Raw genomic sequence first — 17601 nt, forward strand, 5'->3', positions numbered from 1 at the left:
GGTGTAAAACATCTGTGCATAATTCTGCCTTGCTAAATATCCTCTCTTTGTATTTTCAACTAAAAATGTGTGCTTCCTGTCCTAAACTCTTCTGATGTGGAGGGTTTTTTTTTTTCCTATGCACTGTTACAACAGTACTATGTTCCACCCCAGAAGTGGCTGTATTTGTGTGGTGGCCAAAGATATATATTTTTATGCTGGATGCATATGAGTATGTGTTCAGTATGTAAACAGTATACATGGCATCTATAGTAACTCCACAGTTAAGGTTGTGTTGAAATTTTCACTTAAAGGTAAACTAAAATTCCAAAAGCAGAACAGACTTGAGGGGTGGAGTATACAGGGAGAAGTGGGGAAGTGTTCCTTTAATGCACCAGGTAAAAACTCCATGAGGAATCCTTGAAGCACAGATATGTGGACCCCCTACCATCCCAGACTTCAGACCCCCCACAGTGCTTCCTGTGTCTGTTTCTCCTTCTCTCCAATCCCCCTCCCCACCCCAAATTTCCTCTCTCCTGGACCTAAGAATGGTTCAGTTTGCTGTCTTCTGCCCCATATGGTAACCACACATCTCTCACCCCATCACACAACAGGTTCTTCACTCATGAAAAAACATAATATTGATCATATAATATTTCATTTACATGTAAAATGCTAAATTTCACCACTGTGCATGCAGAAAGGTGATTTATTGTCATCCACCTAGGATTGGAGTTCAGGTTGCACATTTGAATATGGTGTGTGCTTTGTGGTTGTTGATATGTTGGAGTTGAGAAGAAGTATAGTGTGGAGCTGAGGAATCTGAAACTGGATATTATATTTGGTGGTAATGGGTGAGTTGAAGGTGGTGCGTATACGAACTTTGGCTTAATAGGTGATTTCTTGGAATCTTAGTGATAGTGTTGAGCAATTTTTACTGCAAGTCAGTTTCATGTGGGAGTATGTATGCACAGTTGCATGCACATATACTGTGACTCAGCCTGGAAAGATCTGGGTCAGCAAATGCTTCGTAGTCCTGGAATAGGGCAACATGGTTTGTGAAGTCACACTGTCTGTTTTTGCTCACTAGGAGGCTCTTCTTTTTTTAAACGTCTGCTGGGAGCAGTAATTGTCAGTAGTTGTAAGCAAAACAGCAGCTTCTCTGGTACTGTCAACATGATGAGGTGTGGGATCACCTGATTGTCAATGAGACCAATTCTGCAGAGTTAGAAGCATGGCAGCAGCTACCCATCAGTCTGTTTCAGAATGAAAACTGGGTCAGAAGCAGAACCAGAACCACCAGCTTGCAGACCCATTTTTCTGTAAAGTTTGCTAAAATCAGTGGTAGAACTATTCAGGCTAAAGAATTTTGTGGTGATACAATGCTCAGTTATGCACAGTGCAGAATGACCCTCCCAAAGTTTTTACTTGTAAGCTTCTGTAGGGTATTGTTAGGGCTTGTAAAAGGGCATAAGAAAGGATCCTGGTTCAAAATCAGAGGGATATAAATATAAGACTGCAAGGCATGTTTCCCTTCTAGTCAGCATATACTTACTTACTTTTCTGTATTTACTAGAGATAGTCCCAAGTTCCGAAACTCAGAACTGGATTTTAAACACCCGAATATTCAAGTGCTTTGATCAGGGGGTTGCTGTTCAGATCCATCTCTGGCATTTCTATTCTGAAACCCTGAAAATGGGAAAGAGAGGGGAAGGTTTCAGAATGCTACTGCAGCACAGTGTGTGTGTGTGTTTATATAATTCACATGAGAAAGCACAGAGACAAGACTAGCTTTGAAGCTGGGGTCTCCTAAACATTCTCTCTCTAAGGGAGATAAAATATTGAAAAATACTTGGTTTAAACTGCTGCCAAAACTCTTATACTTTGTACCACTTCTGGAAAAGACCCTGGGGACCAGCACTGGAATCCTTTCTATTGATTGGCTGGTTAAATAGAGGCCTATTAGATTCAGACAGGCTAGATTGATTATACAGCAGCAGAAGGAGCTTAGACTCAGAGCTGAGAGAGCAAGAGAGGGAGAGAGTATGTACTATAGCATCAGTATGTGACTGCTGGTGCCTGATAACACTGATACCTAGCTCCCTCAGTGGACAACTTACTGAGCTACCTTCTTCCTTCATGAGAGGATGCTAGCCTCAAGTCTGTGCAAGCGATGATAGACTGGACCTTGGAATAGTTCATTTTACTTATCTCTTAACAATCTGCATCTCTGAAGAAGAGGTTCATTATTGAAAACAAAAATTCACCCTCTCCCCACTAAACCCACACAGCACTGATAATATACACAGTTTGATCCTCCAGGTAAGGATTTTCTTTGTCCTTTCTCAGCAGTTAATAAAAAAAAAATGCCTTATTCTTTTGTATACCTTGCATGTTAAAAAATACCTGTGAGCTTTGGGTTCATGTACAGTATGTATTTATTGCATATAGTTTTCTCTCATTCTCAGATGGATAGGTATCAAATACTATGCATGCACAGAGAGAATTAGGAAGGAGTTCTGGATTGTGAAAAATGTTGATTATACTTTTGCCCGAACTAAGTGAAAATGAAGTGGGTAGCAATGATATTTTTCTATCTACTTGTGCAATATTATAATGTAAACTGTTCCACAAATGCTAAGCAGTTTAGGGCAGTAAATTTCTGGCTATTCATGTTGTGCAGCCAGGTAAGGCAGTCATTTCACGGGAGCATTTCACAGTGCTTGTCAGTAGTTTAAAACAAAATCTGTCTTTTGACGGTAAGCTAACCACTGCTGCACAAACATGATCTGTCTTAAATGATATGGCATTATACTGCCATCTTATTAGAGATATGGTAATTATAGCTAACGTTCTGCTTGAAAAGAAAATACCAAGGTTTAGGAGCTGAAACATGAATCTTCAGATGTTCAGTTATTCTGTGCCTGATGTACTAGTCTTATCGAGTTGATTGCCTATTTTGATGTGACATTGACACTCCCCTCCCTTAAAGCGTCTTTTGTTCTCCGTAAACTTTTCAGACATTACATCCCTCAACTTGGTGGGAAACAGTTTCATTACCTCTATGGAAGGTGATAGGTTAGAAAAGAAATAATCGAGCTTTAGGCTATGCAGCAGTCAGGAAGATGATTGACTTTGGGATTATAGGTGACAGGAGAGTAAAGCTGAAAAGACAGCACTGTGACTTCAAACAAAAGGCATTCATATCATATTCTTTTTAACTGTGATGATTTGCATCACCTTTCATGTTAGTTTGTTTGTGCTTTCTGCTTCTTGATCCCAGCCAAAAGGATGTTTTGTATTCTAGCCACTTTAATTTTCTATCTGAGCAAAGTGGAGTAGTCACTGCATTAATCCAAGCATTTGAGCAGTAATTCACACAACCAGGAATAATTTTCCTATGGGTCATCAAGTTAAGGAATTTTTACAGGAGGTTACTGATCCTAACATTTCTGTTCTTTTAAACCCTACATTGCAGTCTACCCCTGGTGATGGCAAACCATCAATGGATATGCTGCAATTACATTTTTTCCTCCCCCAAAATATTTTGCCTATGTTGTATATGCAACATTAAAGTATTAAATAATAATATTTCACCTGGTAACTTCAAAATCTCCAAAAGTAACATGAAATACCTTATTCATAATTATTCAGTTCACTCTTCATATTTTGTAGACCTTAAATATTAATTAAAAACTAGTTACTGGTATGTAGGGAAATATGGTCATAGATAATTTTTTGAAATTGGCATTAGTATAATGGACCAGAGTGCATACTTGAATGGGTGAGCGAGGTATCTGGGTTCATTTTTAATATACTTTATGAAAAAAAAAAAGCTAGAAAAGTAAAAATGCAAACTGACAAGCCTTAAAAAAAAAAAAAGCACTGTCTGTCTATTGTATTCAGCTTTCTGTTTTTACATAGTGTAGTTAAGTAGTCCCAGTGTCTTTCTATAGTTGATAAACACAATTTATGCATATAGGTAATTCTAGCCTTTCCTCCGGTGATATTCTTCACATTTAACAGTGGACTCATTTAGGGCCAGATTCTGCCGCATTTACGTGCATTGAATAGGGCCTCACTACATGAACAGTCCCAATAGAATAAATAAGACTGCTGGCCAGAATACATTACTGTACAAGGTAAGTGTCAGAATCCAGCCCAAAGTAAGAGAGAGAGAGAGAGAGAGAGAAAAATGCTTTCTATTTTATCTACTGACAATGTTAACAGAGCACAGTATATGTGTCAGGTACTGAAGGGGGTAGAGCTAGCAAGTATATTAGCTGGGGCTGGGATTTTCCACCTAACTCCCATTGAATTTCATTAGGAGCCGAATCCCTAACTCCCTTAGGCGCCTATGAAAATGCATGCCTGTCTCTTTAAATATGTAGCACTGAGGGTAACATTTACAAATACTTCTTTTGCATAGCTTTGACTAAGAGCTATGGGAAAGCTTTCACATTTCACCTCTCCCTTTTATCTGTGCAGACATGCTTGCTTATTGAACCTGTGCTCTTTAAATGTACCACTTATGAAAGAGAGGAATCACTGATTGTTCTTGGTTGTTTCCCTCAATGGGATCCCCCCCACCCCCGCCATGAAACTACAAAATAAGCATCAGTTTTAATTTACATCAAAGGGGTATAATATCAATAAGCCCCCTACAAACAAGTATCTAAAAACATTAATACTTCGATGCTCATCATGAAATTCTAAAAGAAAATTACAAGACTTTTATTTTTCTACTAGCGATACTCAGCTTGAATGATTATTTCTTAAAAAAGGGGGTGGGGGGGAGGAATCCAAAGCCTTCACGTTATTTTAGGTTTTGAGATTGTTAAATTTAAATGTGTTGATAGCGTCTGTGCATAAGTTTTACACCATAAGGGTTCACTTTTTTCAGTCCCAGGTTTAAATAATTGAATTTACCTCTTAAACAGATGTTCATTTCAAGCTGGATTTATGTAGTCTAAACTGTTCATTTCCTTTGACTTTTTGAGCACAGAGAATCTTGACTGGTCACTCCATTTCACACTTTGGTTCAATAATATCAACCATTTACCCAAATTACTAATTTTTTGCCATTCAGAAACTCATTTTGCTTCTGCTTTCAACCAGGAACTCAGGAAACTGAAATCTATTTATTTTCACAGATAACTTGAAGCCATTAGGGGGCTCTTTCTTCCTATACTATTCACACAGCAGGCCACGTTGGACAGATGCTATTGGTTCCTTTACCCATTTTTAAATACATTCTGCTTGAATGAGTTTATTCTGAACATATAACTATTTTAATCAGATAGAGCAACCAGAAAATATTTATTGATTTTTTGTATGCATGCAGATGATTGAGAGGCTAGTCCTGATGCTGCTGCTGATTTATACAACAATGTTTTAAATTTATTGTGTGTGTCCATCCATCTATCCATCCAGCTGTCCATCCAGTGTGTGTAGGGAAACACTTTCAAGAAAAATAAGACAACTGCATTTAATATTAGTTGCTATAAATGTCCAAAAGATGCTACATATCTGCTCATTCCAGAAACATTTCCTGGGAGCTGTCATGAAAAGAAATAGTTGATGAGTGTTCTGATATGGTTAGCAAAAGACTCATATTTGACTGAGCAGCCTGATAAGAACCTTTAAGTTGTTTGGAATATGGAATATGTAGTTTCTTCAGACATGCAACATTCTTGTGGAAGGAGAGAATAGATATCAGTGAACTTTTAAAGTGGATGCTATTTGTTTGAAATGAGACATAGAGCAAATGCTACACCCTTCATTTCCCTTTTTCCCTATCAGCCTAAACCGGAAAACACTTACTCATGTGAGTAATCTCACTGAAGTCACTTTTGACTGGATTCTGAACCTCTTGGTCATGCTGAGTATTAGCTGACTTGAGAAGCCACCCATCAAGTGGAATACAATACTACTCCATAGGAGTGTCCTTGAGTATTACTTGCAATATTATTTCTGTATATAGTACTATATATATAGTATATTTGCAATATATTTCTGTATATAGCACTATTTAACACAGCAAATTGACATCAATGCAAGGCAGCTGACATTTAGATGAAAAGTAACAGAGTGAGCTTAACTAGTGAAAATATTTTCCAATGAAGGTTATACCAATAAGTATACTTAGAGCGATCAGTGGTTAGCACTGTTCCCCTCTCTGTACTGAGGGATCCCTCACATTAGCTGCACACATTCTATTGGGCGACAGATTTGCTGCACAGTTCCTCCATGCAGGAGGTCACTCCTCAACACCTTCCTCAGCACAGTTGCACAGTATCAGAGGTGGCTCTGGGGACTGAAATTGAGCAGTCCAAAGGTTATGAAAAACTCATTCATAAATCTCAGTGCCAAAACCTAGAAACAAAATCTTTCTACTTGATTTAGGCAAATATGGTAGAGAAAAAATATACTGACTGGAAGATTTTTCTCAAAATGAATGATTAAAGTAGTATTTTTCTTTTAAATGCCATCTTTGAACTCTACTCTGCACTGATATGGCCTCAACTGGAGTATTGTGTCCAGTTCTGGGCACCACATTTCAGGAAAGATGTAGATGAATTGGAGAAAGTCCAGAGAAGAGCAACAACAATGATTAATGGTCTAGAAAACATGGCCTATGAAGGAAGATTGGAAACATTGGGTTTGTTTAGTCTGGAAAAGAGAAGACTGAGAGGGGATATGATAACAGTTTTCAAGTATATAAAAGGTTGTTACAAGGAGGAGGGAGAAAAAATATTCTCCTTAACCTCTAAGGATAGGACAAGAAGCAATGGGTATATATTGCAGCAAGGGCAGTTTAGGTTGGACATTTGGAAAAAAATCCTGTCAGGGTGGTTAAGCACGGAATAAATAGCCCAGTGAGGATGTGGAATCACCATCATTAGGGATTTTTAAGAGCAGGTTAGACTGACACCTATCAGGGATGCTCTAGATCAGTAGTTCTCAAACTGGTTCTACTGCTTTTTCAGGGAAAGCCCCTGGTAGGCCGGGCCAGTTTGTTTGCCTGCTGTGTCCTCAGGTTCGGCCGATCGCGGCTCCCACTGGCCATGGTTTGCTGCTCCAGGCCAATGGGGGCTGCAGAAGCGGCGTGGGCCAAGGGATGTGCTGGTCACCCTTCCTGCAGCCCCCATTGGTCTGGAGCAGCGAACCGCGGGAACCGTGATTGGCCAAACCTGTGGACGCGACAGGTAAACAAACCAGTCTTACCCACCAGGGGCTTTCCCTGAACAAGCGGTGGCCCTAGTTTGAGAACCACTGCTCTAGATAATACTTAGTCCTACCATGAGTGCAGGGGACTGGACTAGATGACCTCTTGAGGTCCCTTCCAGTTCTATGATTCTATGATTGCCAAGTGATATGGTCCCTTCCAGTTCTATGATTCTTATTGCCAAGTGATCTGTTGCTAAAACATGAGAAGAGAGGCTCAAGGGAATGCATATACTAAAAACAGTGACACAATGTGAAATTGGAAAAAAAAATGTGAGCCAAAACTAGCAGAAAATTATTTCCCTCCTTCTTCCATTATTTTACTTCTGAAAGAGTTATTTTTATAACTGTTTAACTTTGAAATAGAATATATTTGCTCACTGGACAAGGTAACCTGCCAAGTCTGGTTGGTTTACAGAAGCTTTGAAATTTGTAATTCTGTTTAAAACAAAAGTTACCTTGTAAAACTGGGATGTTCTGAGTATGAGCCACTCAAAGTTACTTTCAGCGTACTTATAAAAGATGGGATTCTCCTATTCCTGCTATTTTTGTATCTTCCTACACAAATAAGGCTATGTCCACACTTAAACCACTGCACCATAGCAACTGCACCACTGTAGCACTTGAGTGTAGGCATTCACTACAGAGATGGCAGGGGTCCTCTATAGCTGTAGTTAATCCACTTCCCCAAATGGCAGTAGCCTGGTCAATTGAAGAATTCTTCTGTTGAACTAGCCCTGTCTAAATAGGGGGTTAGGTTGGCTTAACTATGTTGGTTAGGGGTGTGGTGTGGATTTTTCAGACCCCTGATCTGCCTCGCTGGGTCCCACCTGACTTTTTAGTGTAGACCTGGCCTAAGTTACCCAGCTGAACGAGACAATAGGAGTAGTCGCAGAGTAAGGCATTACTCAATGTGAATAAAGATGGGAGTATTAGCCAAAATCATCTCATCTTTTACTATACAGCTAACTTAACCTTTAAAGTATTGTGGTTTTGGTAGGAATTAGGGGCCACAGTCAGTGATCAGGCACTTTACACACATGTAGCAAAAAGATGTCCCTGCCCAGAACTGCATCTTAAATGGAAACAATAGTCATTTTCCTTTTATATTTTCCTGAAGATCACAATGATCACATGCTTGCTTGTTTGCAGTTTTCTCTGTGAGATGATGTGCTGCATTCTGAGAGGAGGGGCTGCAATTCATTTTATTACAGTTGAACCAAGTGGTTCCAACCAAGATTGGGAACTCAGTGCACTAGGTGCTATAGATGCATACAGCAAGAGAGAGTCCTTGTTTTGGAGATTGTACCGTCTAAGGCGGCAAGACTGTCAAAGGCTGAGAGAAAGGAAGTATGATTTTTGAGATGGGGACCTGAGGTCCAGAGTGATTGATTAACATGAACAAGATCACACAAGAAGTCTGTAGCAGAACCAGGAAATGAAGCCAGAACTCTTGAGTCAGAATGTAGTGCATTAACCCCAAGCTCACTGTCTTCTCCACAAATCCTGTATAATTCAATTATGCTCTGCTTATCCAAAATCAATGAGGTTTCTTCAAACGCACACACACACACAATCTCACATAGAAGCTCTTGTCACAGTGTCTACTGTGTTCCACTGCAGAGATGTCTCTAATTTACTAGGTGGTGAATTTATCCTTTAAATACACACACTATGTAAAGCACTTTGAATTACTTTTGAATGAAAACTACTGTGTAAATGTAAGGTGGTATTATGATAAACAGAAGTCACTCTGAAACTTTAGCTAATGAAACCTGAAACAGTCTAGGATGCTCTGCTAAGCATGTATAAAATATTTGTCACTGATGAATGTTTAAAGATGTATAAAACAATTATTCAGACATGTCTCCAAATAAGACTCCAGATATGCTGAACAGGAAACATTTTTTCCCATTTTCTGCTTTCTTGGAGTCAATGCGGGGGAAGATTGTCATGTGTCTCTGACTATCATTGCTATAAGTAAGAAGTTTACAAGAATAACTTAAATATTATGAAAACTGTTAGACTCATTTTAATAGAGCTGATTTAAGATATCAACTATATTATGCATATGAAGCTGGGTCTGTTGCTGTTATTTTTTCCAGTTTCTTTTAAAAATTAAAAAATAATTAAAGCTGGGACCCCTGTTCCCAGATACCTCAGATCGACCTATTTATCATCCTATTTATCAATATGAAAAGGACAGATCAGGACTCACTGACAGCTATTTACAACCCTTGGCTTGAGAAGCTCAGGAATAAGCCAATGCTTATATTAATTCTACCTTTTGTTCCTCATATCATCTTGTATGTAAATATATGCATACCCCCATCCTGTTCTGTATTGTTGTGTATGTAGCCCTCGATCCTGCAGTCAGATATGTGGATGGACTCTTGCAGCACCAATGCCGAAACCAGGTGTGTTCAATCAGCCTCCATATTAGTACAAGGATCCACCTGTGCAGATCCAGTTGCAAAATGTGCCCCCTAGTTAAGTTCTGTGGTGGATATAAGGTATTGAAAAAGCTTGTAACTCAAAGTGCATGAACTTTAGTTGGTCATCAGATGGTTGAATCCTGCAATGAATTTTTTTTTCCAATATTTACAGTTATTCCATCCAACTAACATGACCAGCTGTAATACATGAAGAAGGAAAAAATACTTTACTGTGTATAATGAAGAAAAATACTATTAAAGTGTGTGGAAGGACAGTCTGGAGATAAGCTTTTACAAATTATGGATTGACTTGAATTTCAAACCTCTAGAACAGAGGCAACAAAATGCTACTGCTTTGCAAAAACACTGAATATGCTGAGGTGTAGAACAATGCACAGACAAATCTTCCTCTGTACAATAATTAATGATGCAGGTCTGTGGAGCACAAAGTACGTCAGCAAGGTCCTGCAGAACAGCTGATAGTGAAAAGTACTTCTTTTAGTTGGCTGTCCTTCCTTGGCAGATTTGTACCTTAGAAAATTAACTTGTTTATAGCAACAACAAAGCCATGTCAATTCCTTGAATTATTTATACTGTTGTTATTATTTTTTAAAGTATTTTTCATGAATTCCAGTAGTTGGCTAAGGACAGTAGCCCGAGTATATTTTATACCTTCCAATTATTGAAGATTCCTGATATAAATTGGTGCAAGTTTAACTTCCTGGCCAGATCTGAAGTAGTGACCACTTCAGTTACTAAGAATGCATGATGATTAACTATTTGCTTGATTCCATTGAGGAGTACATTTGTTCTTAATACTGAAGAATGATCAGCAGTCCCACTTGTACATGGCCCAGAATATTTAAAGGTGAAGATGATAGACTAGACATGTGGCCACTGGGAATTATGTATGGTATAGAGGAGAGTAGCAATATACTGGTTTATAAACTGCTGCATTCATCTTTTTCCTCTTGGAGTAAACAGACTTTTGTTTTCCTCTTCCAACAAAAATTGAGACAAAGAAATGGGTTTTCCTTTTTTGCATTGCCCAGTCATCCAAAATCCAGACAATACTTATCGGCTCCAGCCTTTATTGGATGATAAATAAATGTACTGCTGAGTGTAGAACGATAGACTCAATCCCTCTACAATTGAAATTGATGGCAAAACTGCCACTAAATTCATTGGGAGTAAGGATGGACCCATTATTTAATGATTTCTCATGATGTACAAAGGCACTGAAACATGACCCAAAGCTTCATCCAAAGTTCAGATCCATTTTTTTTTCTCAAGTTTAACTTTAAAAAAATATGCAGATAACCTTCACATTTCAGTTTTGGCTGGGACAGTATCTGGATATACTAAATTACCATACGGGAGACTAGTGTTGTGAAATGCCCTACCCAATTGAAACCAGAAAGTAAAAATCCTCACAGGAAAGCCACCTCTCTTCAGCTATCTAACCCTATTTTGAGATGTGACAAATTTCAATTAGCTTCAGATGAAGTTTTGGATGTCATTCCAAAACATCAAAGCTTTTGGAGGGTTGCTCATTACTGCTGTGCACTCATGTAAGAGAACAAGAAAGCTTTTCTTGATAATTTTCAAACACAGTCCTATAAGAAAGTAGATAATGTAATTAGCAAAATATCAGCAACACAATTGGCAACTGCTCTTCCTTCTCCACATCTTATTCCAATAAAATGTCTAGGGCTATATTGACAATTGCCATGAAGCCACTTTGTTACACTGATACAAAGTGGCTGCAAAGAAGCTATAAAACACCTGGTAAATAACCCTGGTAAAGAAAGCCCAACTGATAGATCCAACATCAGCTCTACTGATTCTACCCTACCCCCTGCAGGAGGCCATAGTGCAGCAGCTAAGGCCAGGGGATAGCTTGGAGGATGTGGAGGGGTTGTTGCTGGGGCAGACCAGTGCTTCAACTATTATTTGGATGTCACAAGGCCTACAGGGGCCTTGGGCAGCTGTGTGCAAGTTAAGTGTCCTGGTTAGTTCCCAGGAGCTCCTGGATCAAGGTGCAAACTACCCACCTCAGTATTTGTGCAGAGATGATCTCCCCTATTTCTACGAGCAATTGAGGCCCTGTCACAAGCTATGCTCTTCCTCACTGCTGATGAAAGTACTTTCCAGAACCAAAGTTCTTCCCCCTCTAGGAAACCAGATAAAGTCATCTCCTCCTGTTAGTGACAAGCAGGGAAACGGGCCCTTCTCAACCTACATTGTAACTTTCTCCCTCTCCTTCCCCTTTTCTCCTTCCTCCTTTTATGATTGTCATCTGGGCATGGTGGGTTTGTGAGGCACAGAAGCATACATTCCCTGACCCTCTTAACTCTTTCCTGTATGGTTCTAATGCCCTGCAGACTTGTCAGAGGATGGGAAGAGGTTTCTTGTGTTATTTAGATTCTTGTAAGGAGTTCATTACCACAATACGTGTTCACCTGGCTTTACCTGGGTGTCTCCAATCAGATTCTAAAAGGCTCAATAAGACCACAAGCTCTTTCAGAGTATTTTGAACATCCACATAGCAGACAGCAAAAACAATTACTAAGCCCACAACCTGATGGTTATGAACTTCTCTTAAATGGTTCTCATTATTTTCTACCAGTTTTCTTCTTCTCATAAAATGTAAACTCCAGGATTGAAGTCCAGTGTTCTGCCAATTAAAAATATAACACCCAGGGGATAACTGCTGGGAACATTACATACAGTAATGCAAATAATGATTTTTCTAATGCTCCAGAGATGCCCACATTTGACCTACACTCAGTCTAGTTTATAGAAGTCAAACTGTTTTTAAATCTGTCTTGTGTCTCTTTTCACATGAGATGTTACTGAACACCTCAGCCAGGAAAGTTTTCCATTTAGTACCTGAAGTCTATCCCCGCCCAAGGCATATCACTGCCAAATATTTCTCACAGTTTCTTTATAAATGCAATACACAGTCTTCCCTTCTGGAAATAATCTCGAGGAGCTTTAGGACTTCGGTACTTTGAAAAGGAAATTGCTTAAGCAATTACCTTGTTTCAGCCAATCAACTGACTATTCTACTATTTGAGGAGGTATTTTCTGCTTATTGCATCATGTACTTTACTAAAGAGAAGAAATGGATTAGCAAAATCCAGGCCAAGTGAATAAAAATATAGCCAAACGTAAAGCATGTGGGCATCACAATCACTTCAGCATGCATATGATTTGGACTCTGTGTCAGAGGTACTTCATCAATGCTGTATAATATCAGAGGCACCCTCTTATCTGAGAAACAGACTTTCACCCCACACTGTGTTGCAGTACTTAAATACATCAGCCCAAAGCTTCTTGCTGTTGGTTCTTTAGACTTTGAACACTTTAAAACCAGTTTCCAGGGCCTTCTTAATTTAGGGATCCTTTCTCAGAAATGCAATCCTTTTGGAAATCCACCAGCACCTGTGTCTAGTGAGCTAAAGGGCCTGATGCAAGATATTTATTTAGTTTGTCTTGTTTTTATGGAAAGGGAGCTTTGTGTCCTCTTGACTGAGAATATGACAAAATGGTTGCTAAAACTCTTGTATGCAGCAACCATGTTTCTCCCGTTACCTATGCATAAGTTATGTTTTGTTTTATTTTTTTTAATTTTGAAAATGTGTCTAGCCACCATGGAGAAGGATGCTGTAATAAATATGTTATATTTCTAGTGGGCAGAGGACTGGAGTGTGATCTGTGTCTTGAGGTTACGTTTACACCTCACACCTCCTGAGGTGGCATGTAGGGTCTGTGCAGCTACATGAAGCAGTGAAAAGCAGGTTGCATCACATGTGTCAGGGAGAGACTCGGGGGGACGAGGGAAGGGCTTGGGAGCAGGGAGCTGCCGGAGACTTTCACCATTGCCTCTCCCTCTGCACCAGAGCCTTCCCCACTGCCAGAGTCGTTCCTTGTTACCTCCGCAAATGCAAGAATCTTTCCCCAGTGCTGGAGCATTTTCCCATGCTGGTGAAAGTCTCCAGCAGTGAGGAGGCAGTGGGACACTATACTGCTAAAAATATAAGTGTAGAAAGGGTGAGTAGAGAGCCCTGAAGGCTACATACCAGGGTACATACCCACAGGGTTCAGAAATGTCTTTGCTCTATTTGCCTAAGCGGTATCTTATCATCTACACTGATATTTATATCTTTGCTAGGGGTACATACAATGTCTGTATTTTACATTCTGCTGAAAGGAATGTGCAGAGTAGACATTATTCTTTCTTAAGCTTTTTTGGAGTGGGAGTTGCTTTACATGTTCATTTGTGCATTTTCAGCACCCTACTAATAAATCTTGAGTTCAGATAATAAAATATAATTAGGTCAAACTTCACACTGCTTGCCTTGTAGATGATGCTTTAACTTCTGGATTTAACTGCAGGCTTGTGGGTTTGTGAATGTAGAGATGTGCCAACTCAGTGAATTCTAGCAGTAAATCATAAGATGCCCTGGTCTCGGGAAGGATAGTATACGAATGAAAATAAATGTATATAATAACTTATAGGTTTTAAAGCTGAGTCTTTCCCCAAATTGCAATAAGACCAATTTATTCTCATATTTTGATCCTGTGTTTTGCTTGTATAGTCACCATCACTGGTCATTCATTTCTGCTTTTATATATATATATATATATATATATATATAAAATCAGGATCAAAATATGAGAATAAATTGGTCTTATTGCAATTTGGGGAAAGACTCAGCTTTAAAACCTATAAGTTATTATATACATTTATTTTCATTTGTATACTATCCTTCCCGAGACCAGGGCATCTTATGATATATATATACACACACACACATTATTTAATAAGACCATAAGACCAGGGCATCTTATGATATATATATATATATACACACACACATTATTTACCTGTTGGCTCACCTTTTGGTATGCATCATGCAATATCTGTGGTGGAAAAATATGGTGGTGTTCTTTGACGTGCTAATAGTGGAATAGATGTATCATTTTAAGGTAGTCATGTGGGTATTTTGTATCCCAGAGGACAGATATAATACAGCAATTAAATGATTACCCAGGCATCACTTTGCTGCTCCAACTCACAGGAACATGTGGGACTCAAAAGAAGACTGTACCTCATGCAGCATTAGCACCTTTATTTTACTTTTTTTTTTTCTTCAAAACACTTTAAAAAAGGTGCAGGACATTCTCGTTCAACTGGTTTCAGTAGATGACTCTACATATTAATTGCTGGTGCTACTAATGTAAAGCCATTTTAAGTAAATTCCTTTTAGGGCCTCACACTTCTTGTATTTGACATAAATGCAATATAATCTAAACTTTCTAAAATACTCTTCAAACCTGTGTATACACCTTGACAAGGTCATTATTTTTAGCCCCCGAGTCCTGCTCCTTTTGAAGTCAAACCCTAAATATCCTTTTCTCCAAATGCACAGAACTAGAACCTGAGTCTCTTCCTACTTTACAGCATTATGAACCAGGAGTAATGCTACTGAAAATAATGGCATTCTTCTGACATAAAATTGGTATGAGAGAGCAGAGAATCAATTCCCTATCTTCTGTATAACTAAGTTCTTAAATTGCCTTAGTTATTTCTGTAGCCTTTTTTATATTTACTTAGTTATAGTTTTGTATAGCTAGGAACTAAACTAATTACTTCTCAGTATCTATGTTTATACACCCAAATTGTGGTGACTTTATTGTTTCTAAAGTCGTTGGCAAATTATATAGAGTTCTACTGAGAGAATTGTGACTGCAGGCCTAGTCAGACAAATATTACTACTAGATTTAGGATTGAAGTGAATTTGGGACTATGAGCTATTGTTGTTTCCAAAAACAGACATTGGGAATATTTTCTCTGGTGTTTTTTGAATACTCCTAATCTCCTCCATATAACAAGAGGAAGTCATGTTAACATGTGCCATGTTCCTAGGGATCAGTGTAGGCAAAACGTACAGAAAATTGTGGTTCTATTTGAAGCACCTGGTCCTACAGTGCTTACTCAGGAAATTTACCTATTACTTTCTAAGGACGTTTGCATGAACAAGGAGTACAGGATTGGACCATAAATCTGATTTCATGACATTTTGTATGTTTGTGTATATTGGCAGGGACAAGGGAATGCCAGTATAGCTCTTGCATCCATTTTTGTACTAATATAGTCTTGAAATGAGTCCATGTCTTTCTATTGTTTTCTTAGAACAATATGGGCTCCCTCAATGGCTGACAGGATACATCAGTTCTCAGTGATATTAAGCAAAAGTGGTGTTGTGTGGCGTCAGATTGTCTGTCTGTATTTGCTCTCCTTTGCAAACCCAGGTGGCTCTCTAACAGTGTGACTGCAGATCAGTGATCAGAGGAGAATTGGTTAACACTGACCTAAACTGCTGCCATTTGCTGGCGGGTGTGGGGGGGCGCTTCTGTTTTCAGTATAATGGATTGCAGATTGTTGGAATAGAAAGGCCTAAGGAAGTTGTCCCATAGAATTGTGGGAAGCTTCCAGATGACTCCCAGGACCTGAGTGAAGTGGGGCTGTGGCTACACTGCAAATAAATAGGGCTCAGACCCTCGGTCCTGTCATGACTCTACCTCAGACCGTTCAGCCCTACAGGTTCTTGGGAGCCTGGGTCCAAGTCCTGGGTTAGTGCAGTTGCAGTGTAGATGTAAGGGGGGTTATGCTTGAGCCTGGGTTCAAGCATTGGCTTACATTGCAGTGGAGATGTACCCACGGAAAGTCAGGATTGACGTTTTCCTGTTTGTTCCAAAAGAAGAGCCCTATGCCAAACTGGGTACTGCTTGCTTTTGCTAGGATTAGGGTGGAAGGAGAGAGAAATACCAAAGTCTGTGCTAAGTCATATGTTCTTTCTGCCTGGCTTGTCTATGCTTGAAATGCTACAGCAGCACAGCTGTAGCCCTGGAGATGCGCGCCACTATAACACTTCAGTGTAGACACACACTACAGCAGTGGGAGGGGTTCTTACATCATGCAGTTAATCCACCTCCCTGAGAGGCAGTAGTTAGGCTGATGGAAGAATTATTCTGTCATCCAAGCACTGTCCACATGGGGTTTAGGTTGGCTTAACTATGTCTTTCAGGGATGTGGATTTTTCACACTCCTGAGTGACATAGTTGGGTAGACCTCACTTGTTAGTGTAGACTGGACCTTAGGGAGGTAGATTCCCTATGCTGATGGGAGACTATGCTGAAGCACTACAATGGCACAGCTACATCACTGCCGCTGTGCCACTGTAGCATTTTAAGTGTAGACAAGCCCCAAGTGTAGCAAGCTACACAACTTCACAGCTAAACCTTGCTTGCTGATGAGGACTTGTCTGGGAATTTCCTGACTTTGTTTTTCTGTGCTATGAGAAGAGAACCAACACTTCCTCTTTCATCCTTTCAGACTCCCCACTCTCTTTTAACCCTCCTTTAATGCAGGCCATCTGGGGAGTCCTAATTTTTTGCTGACAGGTTGAACATTTTCTCTGGGGCAGGGAAAGACCCTCTGCCTTTTTCCATATGTGAGCAGATAATCCCATCTCTTTCTAATTTTATGTGTGGGCTATGTGCATCCTATCCCATCACCCTATGTAAGCAAACAATAAATGTAAATTTTCATAAAGTCACTTTCTGAAGGGCATGTACTTATCTTTCATGTTAGGTTTTACCCGATTATTTTGGACATGCATTAAGATGCATCTGGAAAGAAGATTAGGATATTGTATTGCCAACTCCAAACTTTCACAGATTCAGTCAGACTCTCAAAATTCATGATAATGACTTAAACTATTATTTAAAAAAGAACTCCATGATTTTTATTTTCCAATTGTTTCTTTAAAACTTTTAGAATGCACATGGGTCACATTACCAAGTTTTCTTTTCTTTTTTACATTTATGATAGCTAGAACCATTATTTTATTTTATTTTATTTTTAAAAATAATATAAATAAAAGATGAT

General features: G+C 39.2%; 1 protein-coding gene across 7 annotated transcripts in view; it reads left to right on the plus strand.

Annotated features, from left to right (window-relative positions):
• Nucleotides 1–1804: 1804 nt before the first annotated feature.
• The window catches only part of CDH18 (cadherin 18), an 831624-nt gene continuing 815827 nt past the window's right edge, over nt 1805–17601 (plus strand). For all 7 annotated transcript variants that reach the window (XM_048839639.2, XM_075125429.1, XM_048839637.2 and 4 more), the window contains exon 1: nt 1805–2301. The gene's annotated coding sequence lies outside the window, so the exon portion shown is untranslated. The remainder of the gene's footprint in view (nt 2302–17601) is intronic.

Source organism: Caretta caretta, chromosome 2 (genome assembly GCF_965140235.1).
Source record: "Caretta caretta isolate rCarCar2 chromosome 2, rCarCar1.hap1, whole genome shotgun sequence".
Lineage (NCBI taxonomy): Eukaryota > Metazoa > Chordata > Testudines > Cheloniidae > Caretta > Caretta caretta.